The sequence below is a fragment of the Notamacropus eugenii genome, chromosome 1 (assembly GCF_028372415.1).
Source record: "Notamacropus eugenii isolate mMacEug1 chromosome 1, mMacEug1.pri_v2, whole genome shotgun sequence".
NCBI classification, from domain to species: domain Eukaryota; kingdom Metazoa; phylum Chordata; class Mammalia; order Diprotodontia; family Macropodidae; genus Notamacropus; species Notamacropus eugenii.
Window position 1 is genome coordinate 98,799,641 of NC_092872.1, and position 18,339 is coordinate 98,817,979.

Genomic DNA, 18,339 nt, shown 5'->3' on the forward strand with positions numbered 1-18,339 from the left:
ACAACTGACCAGGAAAATAGATCCAGGAGATATACTTTAAAAATTATTGGTCTACCTGAAAGCCATGATCAAAAGAAAAACCAAGACATCATCTTTCAAGAAATGATCAAGGAGGGAGGGAGCCAAGATGGTGGAGTAGAAAGACGCACATATGCTAGCTCTTACCCCACAACCCATAAAATACCTGTAAAGAAGAACTCTCAACAAATTCTAGAGCAGCAGAAGTCACAGAACAATGGAGTGGTGGAGATTTCTATCCCAGAGAGACCTGAAAGACCAACGGGAATGGTCTGTTGTGCACCAGACACAGAGCAGAGCCCAGCCCTGCCTTGGCCACGAGGCACTGAAAGGAGCAAATCCAAGTAGGCTTCAGGGACAGAATCTTCAGTGGCAGCACAGATCCTTCAACCCACAGACACCAAAGGTCAGTGAGAGGGTCTTTTCTACTGGCTGAGAAGGGAGTAAGGTGTCCCCATAACTCAGGCCTCCTCAGCAGGCAGCAGTAGAGACAGCAGCTGGTGGGGCTCCCAAAAGCAGGCAGTAGCCCACATCTATTGTTGAAAGTCTAGTCGTAAACCCACTGAGGAAAATGAGCCCTACATGGTGGCCCTACCCCCACCTGAGCAGCTGATCTTAATTTCACACTGAATAGCAGTCCTGCCCCCACCTGAAACCCCTGAAGCTTTGGAGCAGCTCATCTGAATCTCAGCCCCTAGTGCTGGCTTGGTGGAACTGGAGGCAAGGTGGGTGTGGAGAGGAAACTCAGAAGTCAAGTAACTGGCTGGAAAAATATCCAAAATAGGGAAAAAAAAATAAGACCATAGAAGGTTACTTTCTTGGGGAACAGGTATCTCCCCCCATCTTTTCAGATGAAGAAGAACAAGGCATACTGTCAGAGGAAGTCAAAGCCCCTGCCTCCAGGGCCTCCAAAGGAAACTTAAATTGGGCTCAGGCAATACAAGACCTTAAAAAACAAGTTAGCAGCTTACTAAAGGAGAACCAAAAAAATGCTTAGGAAAATAACAGCTTTAAAAAGAGGCTAACTCAACTAGAAAAAGAGGTCCAAAAAGCCACTTAGGAGAAGGAGGTTTTAAAAAGCAGAATTAGCCAAATGCAAGAGAAGGTTCAGAAGCTCACTGAACAAAATAATTAATTGAATGAGAGAATTGAGTTCAGGGAAATGAATGACTATGAGTGAAACCAAGCTGTTAGTAAAGAAAACCAAAAATTTGAAAAAATAGAAGATAATGTGAAACATCTCATTGACAAAGCAACTGACCTGGAAAATAGATCTAGGAGAAACAATTTAAAAATTACGGGACTACCTGAAAGCCATGATCAAAAAAAGACCCTAGATATTATCTTCCATGAAATTATCAAGGAAAACTGCCCTTATGTTCCAGAATCAGAGGGCAAAATAAATATTGAAAGAATTCACTGATTACCTCCTGAAAGATACCTGTACAGAGAAACTCCTAAAAATATTGTAGTCAAATTTCAGAGGTCCCAGATCAAGGAGAAAATACTACAAGCAACTAGAAAGAAAAGATTTGAGTACTGTGGAAATACAATCAGGATAACACAGGATCTGGCAGCTTCAACATTAGGGGATCCAAGGGCTTGAAATGGGATATTTCAGAGGTCAAAGGAACTGGGATTGAAAACAAGAATCACCTACCCAGCAAATCTGAATATAATATTTCAAGGGAAAAAATGGTCATTCAATGATATAGATATCTTTCAATCATACATATTGAGGAAAAGATCAGATCTGTATAGAAAAATTTGACTTTCCAAGACAAGAATCAAGAGAAGCATGAAAAAGTGAACAGGAAAGAAAAATCATAAAAGACTCTCTAAATCTGAACTCTTTACATTACTACATGGAAAGAAAATATTTTTCACTCTTGAATCTTTTCTCAGTATTTGGGTAGATAGAGAGATTGTACATACACACACACACATGCGCATATATAAATAGAGAGTACAGGGTGTGTTATATCAGAAGAGATGATATCCACACAAAAAAGTAAAATAAAATAAAAATTAAGGGGTGAAGGAGGAAAATACTGGGAAGAGAAAGGGAGAAAAGGAACGGGGCAGGCTATAACTCATAAAAGAGATAAGAAAAATCTTATTCAATGGAGGAGAAAAAGGGGAGAGAGGAAAAATGAAGCTACTCTCTCCACATGTGGCTGAAGGAGGGAATAACATGTTCACTAAATATGATATGAAAATTTATATCACACCACAGGAAAGTAAGAGAGAAGGTGGCAAGTGGGTTGAGGGGAATGTTAGAAGGGAAGGTAAATGGGAGAGGGGAGTCACTAGGAATAAACACTTTCGAGAAGGGACAAGGTCAATTGTGGGGAATAAATAAGGGGGGATAGAATAGAACAGAGGGCAATATAATTAGTATTACATAACATGATTATTATGGAAGTCTTTTGCAAAACAACACGTATTTAGTCTGCATTGAATTGCTTGCCTTTTCAGTGGGGCTGGGGAGGGTGGGGGGAGGGAGAGAAGTTGGAATTCAAAGTGTTAGCAACGAATGTTGAGAATTTTTATTGTATATAATCAGGAAATAAGAACTACAGGGAATGGGGTATAGAAACTTATCTTGCCTACAAGAGAAGAGAGAAGATGGGGATAAGGGAAGGATGGGGTGTGATAGAAGGGAGGGTACATTGAGGGAAGGAGTAATCAGAAAGCAAGGTATTAGGAAGTAGGGAGAGGAGAGTGATGGGGAGAAAAATTGGACATGTTACAAAGTGAGGTAAAAGTAATTAGTATTAAAACAATTGACTGAATTAATTACTGAGAACAAATCAATGACATTTTTAGTTTAGGGAAAAGAATTTCAGTCTAAATTTCCTAGAGGAAGGTAACCTCAGGTGAAATTTGTCATAGATGAAAAAGTTAAGGTTTTAATGGTAAATTTGATTTTATGATTGCTATTTAATCAGGAACTAGAACACGTATGTAGGCATGTAAGCCACTTAAGACTTGTCTTATAAGATGTTCCTTAGCCAAAGTGAAATTATAATCATATTTGAAACCTGGTTATTGGAACTTGCCATTTTTAGATGCCATGAGACTATTAAGTGACTATTCTTCTGAGTCTAACTCCAGGTATGGGTAGCAAGAAAGGTGATCTGAGCCTCCAATCCATGATACCAGTAAGCTGGTGAGATGCTGGTATGAACTGCAAAAGATGATCTCATGGCAAGGGTGGGAGAACGGCTGTTCAGCCTGAACTGAGGTAGGATTCTCCTGACTCAATTTCCCCACTGACACCTGGCAGACTTGAAGCCTGACTGAATGCAAGAGGACAATCTAATCCTGCCTGGAGCTGACATGAAGTTGGGGAGACATTGTATTCCTACAATGTCCCTACTCTTGGTGGCAATTTCCTATAGTCAAAAGGTTTGTAAGCGTAATATTAGATCTATTCAATTATAGATTATTGGTAGGGGAACATCCGAGATTAAGTCTAAAATTAAGCTATTAGGCATAGGACTTTAGACCAACAATAATAAGTTAGGGTCCTTTAATTCTTAGTAATACTGTGGAGACAATTAGGTCAAGAGCTTGTGAAGTTAGCAACATAAATATTATTTGTGTCTCAGTTGGTTAATGTTTAAAAAAAATTCCTTTGTGGTCCATATTGTAAATGTTTTAAAAAGAAGTATCACCTGACCAAAAGTTTGAATTGTTTTATCTGTTATAAACTGTGTCAAAAATGAAAAATAAAATTAAAAAAAAAAAGAAATGATCAAGGAAAACTTCCTTGATTTCTAGAACTAGAAGGTAAAATAAAAATTGAAAGAGTCCACTGATCACCTCCTGAAAGAGGTCTCCAAATGAAAATTCCAGAATATTATAGCCAAATTCCAGAGCTCCTAGGTCAAGGAGAAAATTTTGTAAAAGCCAATGAGAAACAATTCAAATATCTTGGAGCTACAGTCTAGTTAACACAAAATTTAGCAGTTTTTACATTAAAAGATCAGAGGACTTAGAATATGATATTCTGGAGGGCAATGGGGCTAGGATTAAAACCAAGAATCACCTACCCAGCTCAAAACTTTAGGGGAGGGAATTGGGTATTCAATGAAATAGAGGACTTTCAAGCATTCTTTGTGGAAAAACCAGAGCTGAAGAGAAAATTTGACTTTCAGAGATAAGACTGAAGAGAAATATAAAAAGGTAAACAGAAAAAGGAAATCATAAAGAATTTAGTAAGGTTAAACTGTTTACATTCCTACATAGGAAAATGATACTTATAACTGACAAGAAATTTGTCTTAATTAAGACACAAGGAGCATATATAGACAGAGGGCACAGTTCAATACGAGTTCAATATAAAGGAATAATATCTAAAAAAATAAAACTAAAAGGTAAGAAAATATAAAAATTTATAATTTATAAAAGTTATAAATATATAATAATATAAAATTTTATGTATAAATTATTTAAATGTATAAAAATAAGTCAATTGATAAATGACCAAAAGATAGAATGAAGCAATCAAAGCTATCTACGTCCATATGAAAAGTGATCTAACTCACTATTGATTGGAGAGATGCAAATTAAAACAATTCTGAAGTACTACCTCATACCTATTAGATTAATAGGACAGAAAGGGAAAGTGACAAATGTTGGAGGGATTGTGGGGAAAATGAGACATTAATAAACTGCTGGTGGAGTTGTGAACTGATCCAATCATTCTGTAGAGCACTTTGGAACTATGACCAAAGGGCTATAAAACCATGCATACTCTTGGACCTAGCAATACCACTATTAGGTCTATAATGCAAAAGAGATTTTTTTAAAAAAGGGAAAGGACCTATATGTGCAAAAATTTTTATGACAGCTTTTTCCTGGTTGTAAAAAGTAGGTTGTAGAAAGTTAGGGGATGCTCCTCAATTGGGGAATGACTAAACCAATTGCAGTGTGTAATTGAAATGTGCTATAAGAAATGATGAGCAGCATACTCTCAGAAAAAAACCTGGAAAGACTTACATGAGCTGATGCAAAGCGCGATGTACTATGTACAACATAGCAGCAGTATTGTAAGATGATCAACTATGAATGACTTAGCTATTCTCAGCAATGCAATGATCCAAGACAGCTCTGCAGTCCTTATGACAAAAAATGCTATCCAAACTATGGAATTCAATTGCAGAATATAGCAGATCATTTGTGTGTGTGTGTGTGTGTGTGTGTATTATGTTTTGGTTTGTTATATGATCTCTCCCATTCATTTTAATTCTTCTACACAGCATGACTATAGTGAAAATATATTCAACAGGAATGTATTGGTAAATCCTAACAAAAAAAAAAAAAGTAAAGAAAGAAAAGTGCTATCCATCTCCAGAGAAAGAATTGATAATATCAGAATACAGATTGAAGCATATTTTGTATGCTTGATGCATACTTTATTTATCCTGAGGGTTTTTGGTCTGTTTTCTTTCACAGCATGACTAATATGGAAATGTTTTGCATGACTACACATGTATAACCTATATCAAATCGCTTGCCTTCTCAATGAGGAGAGTGTGGGAAGGAAGGAAGGCAGAGACTTTGGAGCTCAAAGTTTTAAAAACAAATGTTAAAAGTTGTTTTTATATGTAACTGGGGGAAAATAATACACTAAACTAATTTTGAAAAAAGAAAAAATACTTTAGAAAAATACTACCTATATTTCCTAATATATTCATTCATTTTTCCTTCCCAGAGATCTCTCCTCTATTATAATGAAAAATAAGAAAGACAAGGAAAAGTTTAATAAATCTAACCAGATTCCTAAAAAGTCTGAAGTCATATGCAGAATTTGGCACCCATAATCCCTACCTCTGGAAAGAAACAAAAACATGGGGAAGATATGCCTTCTTTATACCTCTTGCTTTGGATCGTTTGGTTACTATTACTTGCTGCTTGCAGTTTTAATTGTTTTGTTCTTTTCATTTTCATTGTTGCAATCATTCTATATGTCATTGACATGGTTTATTTCCCTTTATATCAGTTCACTTGAGTCTCTCATGCTTTACCATGGGCATTATATTTATCATTCATATAGCACAGTAATATTCCATTACATTCACGCACCACAATTTTTTATCCATTCTCCAATCAATAGGCATTTACTTTGTAGATGGATAAAGCATTTTACAATCTTTAAACTGACATATAAATGCTATTTTTGTTGTTGTTACTTCTGTATTAGAATATTATCTATTGATTTGGGGGGTTATTAAAACTATTATAATTGGCCAGCTATCCTGCATCAATATCTCATTGAATTTCATAGAATTAGAAAGAACTGCAGTGGTCATCTATTTGATGTTGTATCTGAAAAAAGAAAAAAAAGTTCCCTATCATTAAAAATCTTACCATTTAACAGCTGTTGTTAAACCTACTTTAGTAGTATAATGGTGGGAAGGGAATATCTGTTTCAATCATAGAGTTTATTTCCATATCACCAGTAGAAAAGCAGAATATTCTATGCACTACATAAGAAAATGGAAATGTCATTTTAAAGGAGGTTGAGAAGGTTGTGTTTCCTAAAACACACATAGAAGAAATTCATGTTGCAGGTAATATAAAACGCACTCAAATCACAAAAAGGGAGAGATTCCTAAAGAACAGAAAATATTTGTGGGAAGTAATTTTATATAAAAATAAATTACCAAGGAAATAGAATTTGATACCTAAAATGTATTGTGGGAAATAGTAGCAAACTCTAAGTTAAAGGAATTGGATTTAAGACCTAGTTCCAATACTTCCTACCAGAGAATTGTCAGTTAGACTGTCTCAATCTTTTTAATTTATTTATTTAAGTTTTCAACATTCATTTCCACAAAATTTTAAGTTCCAAATTTTCTCCTCATTTCTCCCTCCGCCACCCCAAAACCCCAAGCACCAATCTGCCCCTCCCTTTTAACATCCCTCCCTTCCCTTATCCCCACCTTCTCTTTTATCCTGTAGGGCAAGACAAATTTCTATACCCCATTACCTGTATTTCTTGTTACCTTGTTGTATGCAAGAACAACAACTGTTCCTAAAACTTTGAGTTCCAATTTCTCCTCCTTCTTCCCTCCCCATCCATCCCCACTGGGAAGGCAAGAAATTCAATGTAGGCCATATCTGTGTAGTTTTGCAAATGACTTCCATAATAGCCATGTTGTATAAGACTAGCTATATTTCCCTCCATCCTATCCTCCCCCTATTTCTTCTATTCTCTCTTTTGACCCTGTCCCTCCCCAAGAGAGCTGACTTCTAATTGCTCCCTCCTCCCATTGCCCTCCCTTCCATCCTCCCCCCCACCCTGCTTATCCCCTTCTCCCCTACTTTCCTGTATCATAATGTAGGTTTTCATACCAAAATGAGTGTGCATTTTATTCCTTCCTTTAGTTGAATGTGATTAGAGTAAGCTTCATGTTTTTTTCTCACTTCCCCCACTTTTCCCTCCACTGAAAAGTCTTTTACTTGCCTCTTTTATGAGAGATAATTTGCTCTATTCCATTTCTCCCTTTCTCCTCCCAATATACTTCTCTCTCACCCCTAGATTTCATTTTTTTAAGATATGATCCCATCCTATTCGATTCACCCTGTGTTCTCTGTCTCTGTCTCTGTCTCTCTCTCTATGTTTTGTGTGTGTTTGTGTGTGTGTGTGTGTGTGTGTATGTAATCCCATCAACTACCCAGATACTGAAAAAAGTTTCAAGATTTACAGATATTGTCTTTCCATGTAGGAATGTAAACAGTTCAACTTTAGTAAGTCCCTTATGATTTCTTTTTGCTGTTTACCTTTTCATGCTTCTCTTAATTCTTGTGTTTGAAAGTCAAATTTTCTTTTCAGCTCTGGTCTTTTCATCAAGAATGCTTGAAAGTCCTCTATTTCATTGAAAGACCAATTTTTCCCCTGAAGTATTATACTCAGTTTTGCTGGGTAGGTGATTCTTGGTTTTAGTCCTAGTTCCTTTGACTTCTGGAATATCATATTCCATGCTCTTTGATCCCATAATATAGAAGCTGCTAGATCTTGTGTTATCTTAATTGTATTTCCACAATACCTGAATTGTTTCTTTCTAGCTGCTTGCAATATTTTCTCCTTGACCTGGGAACTTTGGAATTTGGCCACAATGTTCCTAGGAGTTTCTTTTTTTGGATCTCTTTCCAGAAGTGATCTGTGGATTCTTTCAATATTTATTTTGCTCCCTGATTCTAGAATATCAGGGCAGTTTTCCTTGATGATTGCATGAAAGATGATGGCTAGGCTCTTTTTTGGTCATGGCTTTCAGGTAGGCCCATAATTTTTAAATTGTCTCTCCTGGACCTATTTTTCCAGGTCAGTTGTTTTTCCAATGAGATATTTCACATTATCTTCCATTTTTTTTCATTCTTTTGGTTTTGTTTTGTGATTTCTTGGTTTCTAGTAAAGTCATTAGGTTCCATCTCTTCTATTCTAATTTTTAAAGAACTGTTTTCTTCAGTGAGCTTTTGAACCTCCTTTTCCATTTGGCTGATTCTGCTTTTTAAAGCATTCTTCTCCTTGTTGGCTTTTTGAACCTCTTTTGCCAATTGAGTTAGCCTATCTTTAAAGGTACTATTTTCTTCAGCATTTTTTTGGGTTTCCTTTACCAAGTTGTTGACTCACTTTTCATGATTTTCTTGCATGTCTCTCATTTCTCTTCCCAATTTTTCCTCCACCTCTATTACTTGATTTTCAAAATCCTTTTCGACCTCTTCCATGGCCTGAGACTATTGAATATTTATTTTGGATGTTTGGGATACAGAAACCTTGACTTTTATGTCTTTCCCTGATGGTAAGCATTGTTCTTCCTCATCTGAAAAGATGGGAGATTATATCTGTTCACTAAGAACGTAACCTTCTATAGCCCTTTTTTTATTCCCTTTTTTAGGCATTTTCCCAACCAGTTACTTAACTTTTGGGTCCTTTGTCAAGAGTAGGGCATACTCTGGGGATCTGTAAGATCTTAGTTCCTCCAACATGGCACAATCAAGCATGTACACTGGTCTGGCAACAGGAAGAGATTTTTGGGCTCCGAATCTTAGCAGAGCTTCCTCTCTGCAACCACCTGGCCTCCAGTTCCACCAAGCCAGTGCTGGGGGCTGAGATTCAGATGAGCTGCAGGGGCAGGGTCGCCCTTCTCCCTTCCCAGCCAGTTGAAAAAACCCTGTCACTGACCTTTGGTGCTTGTGGGTTGAGGGACCACTGCTACTGAGGCTGGGGATTCTGCAACTGGAGATTCTGCCCCCAGGCCTGCTCCATCCTCCTCCCAGAGCCATGTACATGGCCAAGGCTGGGCTAGGCTCTGCTCTGTGTCCAGTGTGACAGACACTTCCTGTCCCCCTTTCAGGTCACCCTGGGCTGGAAATCTCCTCCACTCTGTTGTTCTCCACTTCTGCTGCTCTAGAATTTGTTGAGAGTCTTTTTTTACAGGTATTTTATGGGCTGTGGGGGGAGAGCTAACATATGTGTGTCTTTCTACTCTGCCATCTTCCTGAGTCTCAATCTTGATCCACTCTGAGACTTACTCTCCTCATCTGTAAAATTAGGTTAATAATATTTTCACTTTTCACTAAAGCCCATTAATATTAAGTGACTCACCCAAGGTACATATATTATGTGGCAAAGCTAAGATCTGAAATCTAAGTCTTTGGCTTTAAAATGAACATTTTTTACCACCACATTGTGATATATTGGTGGCAGTATGATATCTTAATCTGTTATTTCATCAATGAGATCTCCAGTCATGTAAATTGCAACCCATCCATAACGCTGTGATTTTATGCATGTCTTCCTAAACTTCTTTACTGGATTTCAGCGTTCAGGAGGCAGAAAAGCTACACACACACACACAAAGGCTTTTTAATCTATGGTATATGGATATACATGAATAAATGAACAAAAGACTGTGTTTAGGCCATCCCTAAATGAGAATTATGATAAAGAACAAAAAGCGACTCCTTTTTCCTGTGTGACAAAGTGGACTTAAACTTTTTGGGTGTCAGTTTCCTCATCTGTGAAATAGGGAGGTTAAATGAATTAGTCTTTAAGTTCCCTTACATCTATGATTTTTTTAAAAAGATGTTCTTATCTTGCCTAGGCTAGGAATGCAGTGATTTCTCATGGACATCATCTCCATATTGACCGACATGAAAATTTTAACGTGTCTTTTTTTTCAAACCTGAACTAGTTTACCCCTTATCACTGGTGGTGGTGCCAGATTCATTATGTTTGTCCCAGACTTGATACTATTACCCCATCAACCTTAGCCCTACTTCAGCTCAGAACTCTCAGACTAAAACAATCCACTAGGTTCAGCAGCAAGCACTATAAGTGTCTTTACTCTGCCTCTATGACCCTTGGAAATCTTGACATCTCCTTTGTCTTCCTAGTAGGTCAGGTCCCTGATAGATTTTTTACATCTTGAAAAGGAAATTCTAGAACCTTGATTAATAAAATTTTAGTACTTAGTCATATCTCTCACATGGTCTCAGCTCTCCCTCTCAAACCCTAAGTAGACCACAGAAAATGATCATCTAAATAAAATTATGGGTTAGGGAAGCAGTGTGATTTGGTGGAAAGATTATTATCTCAGAATCAGACATGTTGTTGTTCACTTGTTTCAGTGGCACCCAACTCTTCCTGACCCTATTTGGGGTTTTCTTGACAAAGATAGTGGAAAGGTCTGCCATTTCTTTCTCCAGCTTATTTTACAGATGAGGAAACTGAGGCAAACTGGGTTAAGTGACTTGCCCAGGATCATATAGTTAGGCTAGATTTGAACTCATGAAGATGAGTCTTCCTGATTCCAAGTGAAGTGTTCTATCCATTATGCCACCTAGCTGCCCCCAAATCAGAAATACTGACTCATACTCACTAGTCCTGTGGCTTTCAAAAAGACACTTAACCTCCTTATGCTTTCTATAAAATGGAGGTCCCTTCCAGATCTTTGATCCTTTTGGGACAGTTGCAGTGGATAAGGCACTTAGGTACAAATCCCACATCAGACATTCATTGGCTACATAACACTGGACAAGTCAGCCTCTCTGGATCTCAGGTTTCCTCATTTGTAAAATTAAGGGGTTGGAGTCAATCCCCTCTCAGGCCCATTTTAGGTCTAAATCTACAACACTATAAAATGATCTGGGAGAAAATTAAAACCTACCCAGCAAACTGAATGGTCTTAGCAAAACACCAGGGTGGCTTTTGGACATTTTTCACCCTTGCTAATGAAACTTAAGTGATATAGCTGTAGTAAGGACAACAAGTGACTTCAGTATCTCAATTGAATGCCTTCACCTAGGGAGCCAGCCTGATTAAGAGGGTACTGATGGCTTCATTTCCAAACCATGGGTAGCTAGAGGAAGTATTTGACTCTTGGGAAAGACTCAGCCAATCGGTGTCAGGAATGGAGTCTCTCAACACCAGGCTGATTGAGTTTTAGTTCTCCACCTCCCTGGTCAGTCTGTGCAACTTTAATTAAAATCACTGTAGATTACTCTCTCATGCTCAATAAAAACAAACTTCACATCTCTAACTGTCCCCAAATGCCATGACTCTTTCACTTGAGATAATACTAGCTTAAACCATACATATGCATCAATAGACCACTGAGGAGTCACAAAGTGCTGCCCATGTTCTTAGCCAGGGCAGCCAGTTGGCTTGGATGATTAGAACAAATTAAGGGTTTGGCAGGGAAATAAGGTACTTAGGACCTTGTGAGTCTCATGAGTAGCTTTGTAGGTCTCAAGTTAGGATACCCGACAAGGCCAATCAAAGAGCTACCCACCTGTCTCATTTGCTGGCTACAATGGAAGCAGCAATGAATTGTGAATCAGAGAATATGGGTTCAAATTCCATCTTTGTCTATTACCATTTGACCAAACTGAGGCAAATCTCTCTGGGCCTCAGTTTCCTAATCTGTAAAATGAGATGACTGCTAAAGTCTCTTTCAATTCTCAAGTTGCTGACCTTTGTCCTGAATTTCTTCATCTCAGAAAAGAGGCAGGTTGAACTAGATGGTATCTGACATCCCTTCCGATTCTAATTCCTGTGGATCTCAGAGAATCACTGATCTTCAATGAGCAGTGATTTTCCCTGTAAAAGATGAAACATTAAGACTGATTTTCCCTTCCTGTTCTAAATCCTATGATTCATTTCCCTGGCTAGCATCCCCAAATAACCAGATGAGATTTTGATTGATTTGGGATAACTTCCTTTGGGAATTAAAAGCTTACTAAACTTTTTGTTTTTATTTGTAGACTCTAATAAACCCACCTCTGTACCTCTAAATGAGCTTGTGTGGTGAATTCCAATACAAGGCTGTAAACAGTAAGTATATAATAATAATTTAGATGTTGGAACAATTCGTTTAACCACTCACAAATTCTCCTGAAAGTAGCCACCAAAAGGAGCCTCTTCTCTATGATTTAGAAATATTATCAGGAAGACATGAGGCTATTAGCCAATTTTTACTTTGAGTTGGTATTGTAGGAAATTCCTCTACATTTCATAAGCAAGTCTTTCATGGTATGGTATAAGTATCATGATAGCTAGGTGGCACAGTGCCGGGCTTGGCATCAGGAAGATCTAAGTTCAAATGTAACCTCAGATACTAGTTGATGACTCTGGACAAGTCACTTAGCCCTGTTTGCCTCAGTTTCCCCATCTGTAAAATGAGCTGCAGAAGGAAATGGCAAACCACTCTAGTATCTTTGCCAAGAAAACCCCAAATGGAGTCATGAAGAGTTGGATACAACGGAACAACAAAAACCAGTAACACTGTTCTGAAAACCAGAAGGTCTTGGTTTGAATCTGGCTCTAGCACTTAAAAATCAGCTATGTGGCTCTTTGAGACACCGACTCCTCCTTTGAAAAAAGGGAATACTAGTTCTTGTTTTGTTTATCTCATGGAGCTGTTGCAAGGATCAAAAAGAAGACCATTCATATGAAAGGTCTTAGTAAATCATGTTACCTTACAAATATGTTATTGCTATGTTGACTTTAGCCAGGCCAGCTGAGACCCCCAGTGAATCAGGAGGGATCTGGTGTAATACAAGGAGAAACAATGCACTCCAGAAGCTCACAGAGTGAGAGAAGCAATATTATTAGTTTAGCTGCTTCTTTAGATGCTTTCGAGTGAATGTGAGAAAAAAATTGGTTTTGTACCTGGCTTTAAAATTATGCTTTCTTCTGTTAAAATGTGGCTTGCTCTTAGTTTCTGAATTCTAAACTCCTTTAGGAAAAGACTTGCTGGTAGCAATGAAAACAACCTTGACTCCAGTGTCAAGTGACCAAGATAGGCTCCTATCCCCTCTCTGGCTCTACATAACCTTAGTTGTCAACTCATCACCCTTGGCCTCATTTTTCTCATTTGTAAAAAAAGAGGGTTGTATTAGATGACCTCTGCAGTCCCTTGCAGCTCTAGATCCAAGAGTCTATGGCAGGGGTCAGCGTGCTATGGCCTATGGGTCAGATCCTGCCAGCTCTCAGTTTTTGTGTAAGAATAGTTTTTGCATTTTAAAATACTTTTTAAGTATTATTTTTATATTTTAAAATATATAGATTTGTTTATGTCTTTATTTATGTATTTAAAATATAAAAACCATCCTTGACTCACAGGCTTTGGGTCAGATTTGAGTTGGTGTTGTAGGAAATTCTTCTATACCTCATAAGCAAGTGTGTCTTTCATGGTATGGTATAAGTAGCAAGACAACTTGGTGGCACAATGGATGAAGTGCCAGGCTTGAAGTCAGGAAGACCTGAGTGCAAATGTTACAATGGCCCTCAGGTCAGTTTGACCATTGTCTGTGGTATAAAGAGCAGGTACTTTTAAGGCAGGGCAGCTAGGAGCATAGTGGATAGAGTACTGGTCCTGGAGTCAGGAAGACCAGAGTTCAAATTCAGTCTCACACACTTACTAGCTATGTGACCCTGGGCAAGTCACTTAACCCTATTTGCCTCAGTTTTCTCATCTATAAAATGAGCTGGAAAAGGAAACCACTCCAGTATCTTTGCCAAGAAAACCTCAAATGGGGTCACAAAAGAGTTGTATGTGACTGAAATCATTGAATGACAATAACAGCACGAGATCATGAATCTAGAGCTAAAAAGGACTCAAGAGATTATCTAGTTCAATTGTCTCATTTTATAGATGAGAAAACTGAGGCCCAATGAGATTGTTGCTTGCCCAAGGTAGTAAGCATCAACAGCTGGTAAAGTTGTTAGTTTATATCCCCTAGCCAATGTTCCTTCCACTGTACCACACTAGATGAGGAAACTATGGCTAATATTGGAACCCAAAAGACTCATGAATGAAAGAAAGTGGAAGCTTTAACAGGAATCACTCTGGGATTGTGGCAAACCATGCTGTTGGTACCCTTGTGAATCCCAAAGTTCAAGAGGGAAGGTCAACTATCTGTGCCCACAACAATGCCCTGTCCTCTGTTTTTAACCTTGGTTGGTTGTTGGATGTTTATGCCCCAAATATTTTCTAAATATAAATTGCTAATCAATGATATGATTATTTTTCTTCATTCTTAGGTGATCAAAAGTGTGATTTCATTGTTGTAAGAAACTCCAGTGAGGAGACTCCCTTTCCCAATGTAGAACAACCATCTGGGCAACTGATGGTCTCTAAGACTGTCCTCAAAGGACTCTCAAGGTCACTTGTCCAGAACCACATGACTTTAGGCATCAAAGTTAGTATTTGAATCCAAATCTTCTAGAGTCACAAGAGATCAGTTCTCTAGGTAGGACTCTTTGGTTTTTATTTTATTAAAAGAGGCTGAAAATTATGCATTTGAGCTATATCGGTCACATCACCTATATTTGTGACTCCCCCAGGAGGGCCTGAAATTCCAAAATATCATCCATCTACAAGATTTTGAAACCTGGCAGAAGATGCTACCCATTGAGAACAAACAGGAGTTGCTATGGGGGCAGGGAAGAAAGCCGCAGCAAGAGAGAGCCATTTCATGAGGATAGACGGTGCCGAATGGTTGCTATCTCCTTTAAGTCAATTAAGACTGTCACAGTGCTCTCCAGCTGAAATGGGTCCTGCTCATTCGAGCTCAATAGAATAAATCAGAACTGCTTCCCATTGTTCAGGCTGATTCTGAGTGAACAAAGCACATTCATTTTCATTTCATTCCCCCCACCCTCTGAAGAATGCACTTTCTTAGAACAGCCCCTGCTGGGGATCTCTGAAATGTAAATCCCTGGCTGTCTGCAAGACTTGAGATGTTTCTTTACCTAATGGCCCCAAATTTGATTCAATAATCCTTGGCCTTTACTCAGAACATTACTGGAACGACTCGAAACAAGCCAAATTAATAACACAATTCATTATCTGAAAGGCTGTTTCCTCCATACTTTCATTTACTCAATTAGAATGAAAGGGGAACAATGGAAAAAAAGATAAAAGGAGGAGAAATGATAATAAATATGGTGAGATCAGAAAGCAGATGTACATCAAATCTCTGTCTCTCTCTCTCTCTCTCTGTCTCTCTCTCTCTCTCTCACCTTGTTTTTGTCTCTTTGTTATACACTTTTTCATCTTGTCCACATTTTGTGCTTTCCAACATTAACCTAGATTTATATGCCATTCTAGAAAAATTATCTCGTTTGATACTCAAAACAGACCCACGAGGAAGGCATATAGGACAAGTGTTATTTCCCTTTTCCTCAGATCATCCTGAAGTTCAGAGAAAGTAACTTGCCCAAGGTCACACAACTGACAAAGGCAAAGCACAGACCTGACCATGTGTTCTGCCTCTAATTTGAATGCTTTTTTGATTAGGACACACTGAGTATCTTTCCATATTTTCAATATATATACTGTGCAAATTGATCAGAAAATAACCAGTTGGCATTATTCAGCACCAGTAATGCAGCAGACACTTCCTAATTAATTGCCTCCTGGGGTAATTGATTGCATCCCAGGATGATGCAAAATCAAAGCCCTCACTGCCTTGTGCTTGTTATTTACTCGGATTTTGTGACATTATAGATGTCTTTTTTGCCTTGCTTGTGGAATAATTTTGGATGTCAATGCTCTCAAATACTTTCTAAGTCTTCAAACACTAACAAATCTCTGTATAATTTGTCTTATTAAAAGGGATTATTTGTGAGGCCTGATCTGTGATTTGTGGAATTAAAAGGAGCTCCCAGTGTGGAAATGCCTTCTCTCAGTGCAGATCAACAACTGCTTTACTGCTTATCATCTTACAGAGTTACCTGGACCACTGAGAATTTAGATCATATTTCCAGGGTCACACATCAACCATTCAAGTCTTGGTGACTCTGAGGAGGCCAGTGCTCTATCCAATTTACTACACTGTCTCTTTTTCAAAAGAGTTTTAAAAAAAGGGCAAGATACTGTACCAGTTGCAGGTCTTTCAAAGACTAAAACTGAGGAACTTGAAGTTGATGTACTCAAGAAATTTATCTTCTGCTTAGGTGACAACCTGTAAACAGATAAGTAAATAAACAATAATTTGAGAGGGGAGGATCCACTAACAGCTGGAGCTACCAGGGAAGATTTATGGAAGAAATACCAACTAAATTGAGCCTTTAAGAAAGTTGAGGATTCTGAGAGACAGAGGAGAGAAATATGTGTGTATGTGCATATATATTTTTATATGTATATTAGCATCACCTTGTGAGTTTACATACATGCATATATATATACATACACAGATACATGTTAGCTTTGGGTTGCATGCACACATATATAACTACATGCATACGAATGTACATGTGTATGTATATGTTTTATATATACACACAAGTGCATGCATACACATATGTCTACATATGTGATTAATTAATCATTTGCATTCATATATACGTATAGATATATACATGCACTTGTATGTGGAATTTTGCCATTAATGATTCACTAATCATTAAATTATAAAAATGATTCACTCATTTATCTTTAACAATACATTATCAAATTATAATATACTCCATGGCAAGTTAACCCATTAAGTAACTTCCAGTCATTCCTACCTAAATGTGAAGGTGAGGATTCTTTTTTGGGGATTCTTTCATTCCCTTAATTTCTCTATCCTGATCTCAGACCATCCAGAGACCACCCAGAATCCCCTTGCCTAACAATGGGTTTTCCAGGGCTCCTGCTGTGGCACCAGACCTTTCCATCTGCTCTGCACTTTTCCTCATTTATATTTGTCTCCCAAAAATAGAAATGTGAGCTCTTTGAGAGCAGAAACTGTCTTGAATTTCTTTGTATTCCTAACACTTAGTATAGTTCTTGGCACATAGTAAGAGCTTAATAAATGCTTTTCCATTCCATTAGTTTAATTGGTTTCTTTCCTAACAGCTGAGATTCTGGAATTGAGGAAATGGAAATTTTGGCTAGTCAGCGCAACTCAAATAAGTCAATCTGAGATCATTGAAATAGGGGGAGCGTGAGAAAAAAGACAATAGGTAGGAGACGGGGGCCAAGAAAGGAGGGGTTATGGACTCCAAAGACAAACCCTTCCCTATCTCACAGGTCTGCCTAGGGCAAGTCCTAGGTTTAAGGGCCAAATGGCAGAATTTGGAAGGACTGAAGATGTCTTATATGTAACCAAAGGGACCTATCTCCTTCCACATTAACAGCACTCCCTTGTGATGAAGCAGATACTTTTAAAGCAAACTTTCTAGAAAGAAGAAATTAAGGTTGTTGGCCAGCTAGTAACAGTCCTTGGTTCCTCTCATTTCCCACAGCAATGAAGGAAGAAGCTGTCCTTGTGCTGCCTGTTTCTGAACTCATCACTTACTCTTCTCCCTGATGGCTCCTATCAACAGTCAAGTTGCTGGCTTCCCTCCTCACACCCGGCCACAGCATTAATATTTCATGAGCAGCAATGAAGAAAACCTGCACACTGGCTCTGCAAAAAGAATAAAGCCCAGGAAAGCAGCAATCAAAAAGCTTGAAAGACTTTGAGAGAAACATGATAGGTCCCCAGCCAATTTTCTTTTCAGTGTCATACCAGAAAGAAAAAAAAAGGATTTATTAAACAACAACAGGTTTTTATTTATTCTTCTTTTCATCAAGCATTTTCTTTTTTATTATTCAGCAATTCATTTGGGTCTTTGGAAGTGACAGCTTGCCAATTCTGCCTGCGCTTGTAACAGCTTAATCTGAAATCACTGTAGTAATTACTAGGGCTAGGATTAGGAGATGAACTGCTCCATCTCATATATCTTGGACAGGCCCTCGGAATGGGGACATGGACAAGAAGCTCAGTCCAGAATTAAGTAGGAGGATTATGGGGTCATAAGATTATAGATTT

The 18,339-nt window shown here is 38.1% G+C and overlaps 1 long non-coding RNA gene across 1 annotated transcript in view; it reads left to right on the top strand.

Annotated features, from left to right (window-relative positions):
- The window catches only part of LOC140523490 (uncharacterized), an 83,237-nt gene extending 65,169 nt beyond the window's left edge, over positions 1–18,068 (top strand). The window contains exons 3-4 of the long non-coding RNA XR_011973415.1: positions 12,298–12,367; positions 17,771–18,068. This is a non-coding gene — a long non-coding RNA (uncharacterized lncRNA). The remainder of the gene's footprint in view (positions 1–12,297; positions 12,368–17,770) is intronic.
- The last annotated feature ends 271 nt before the right edge of the window (positions 18,069–18,339 follow it).